The sequence below is a fragment of the Sprattus sprattus genome, assembly GCF_963457725.1.
Source record: "Sprattus sprattus genome assembly, chromosome: 1".
NCBI classification, from domain to species: domain Eukaryota; kingdom Metazoa; phylum Chordata; class Actinopteri; order Clupeiformes; family Clupeidae; genus Sprattus; species Sprattus sprattus.
In genome coordinates this window covers 47,701,266-47,703,172 of record NC_137920.1, presented here as the reverse complement: position 1 = coordinate 47,703,172, position 1,907 = coordinate 47,701,266, and positions in this window count along the sequence as shown.

Sequence of the window (1,907 nt, the reverse complement as noted above, 5' to 3'; positions counted from 1 at the left end):
GTACAATACTAAACGGAATATAACTGTTCATTTTAAAGTAAGAATATGCATATTTCTTTATAGAAATGTAATTTACACGAAGGAAAACTGTAATACAAGAAGCAATGCAATGCAGTTTAAATTACAACCTGGTGATGTTAAAATACTAAACGAAATATAAATGTTAATTTAAAAGTAAGATTATGCATATTTCTTTTTAGAAACGACATATGGCTGTAATTTTCAGGATGAAAAACTGTATTACAAGAAGCAATGCAATGCAGTTTGAATTACAACATGGTTGTGTTAAAATACTAAACGAAATACAAATGTTAATTTTAAAGTATTTCTTTGTTGTTGTTTTTACAGGAAAAATCTGGCAGCTGAGTTGCCAGAATAATTCTGTAAAAAATACGGCCAAACCGTAACCATCTTCACAGAACATAACATTGTAAACCAGTAAATTTAACATTGGATTTATGCTGATTTTGCATAACCGTTATGCTATAAAACCAATTATTTCAGTAAAATGTACATCCAGTTGTTGTCTTTATAGTACATGAAATCTCATTCAATCTCACTGAGAAATGCTTAAGTCTCATTATAACACTGTTATTCAACTGATTTTCAATGTGTATTCCCCTATAAAGTTCTTTATAATATAATGTATTCAAATGCATTAATAACAGTTTGGACAAGGGCCTTAATTGAAGGGGGTGCAGCAGTGGCACTTGGGGACCCGTAACCTTTCCCCCTTAAACTGTGTCTGACAGAAGTTTATAACTCCAGTTTCCACCACTCAGACACAGTTGTGTCCAGTGAAGAACTGATATTCCCTTTTGCAAGGTGGCAAATGTTATATTATCCCTTGAAAAGGTAAAGTTTTCTCGATCATGGTTGGTATTATTTGTGGGAAAAATAGTAACAATCTATAAAAGAAATGATTTGCGTAACTTACATACACTATAGAAACTTAAAAAAAAAACATTCAATGAAATGAAAAAGTTATTATTTTCTTTGCTATTTTTGTCATTTTCAGATTTGCAATGATTGCTGGGTAATATGTTTGTTTGTTCATGTGACGAGACTGTACGATATAGCTAGTCTCTCAATTTGCCAAGATGCTGACAGTGGCAATAGCAGAGCAACCCTTTTCCAAATTGAAACTCATTAAGACCTACCTGAGGAGCAGGAGAGGCAAAATGGTCTGGCTATCCTGCCCATTGAAAAAAGCAATCATGCATCACCAATTTTATGTTTGAAAGGCATCGTTTCGGCTTGCAGGCCTGCTGTGTACGTACAGTCAACATGTCGGTCTTGACGTTATTATATTGCGCCTAAACTAGCTAAATCGTATTGTCTCGTCACCGTACAACAACATACATATTACCCAGCATTGCAAATCTTTAAATGACAAAAATACCAAAGAATATAAGAACTTATTCATTTCATTGAATCTTTTTCTAATAGTTTCTATAGAGTATGTAAGATAAGCATATCATTTTGTTATAGATTGTTACTTTTTTTTACCACAAATGATACCTACCATGATGGAGATACGTTTACCTTTTCAAGTCTTTAGCTAGCATTACACACTCTCTCAAATGCATTACTAGTTCTTCTCTGTATTTATGCTGCAGAAACTGGAGTCATAGACTTCTGTCAGATGCAGTATAAGATGGTGATGCCATCAATATAGACATAAAATGTCTATGGGCCCCCAAGAACCAAGGGCCCAGGTTTAACCACACCTGCTGCACCCTTCAGTTAAGGCCCTGTTCCCAACTGTTATTAATACATTAAAATATCTTATTTTATAAAGAACTTTTTAGGGGATCTGCATGAAAAAAACTGTTGAATAACAGTGTTATAATGAGACTTAAGCAGTTAAATAATGTTGTTTGCTTGGTATTTCTCAGTGAAATTGA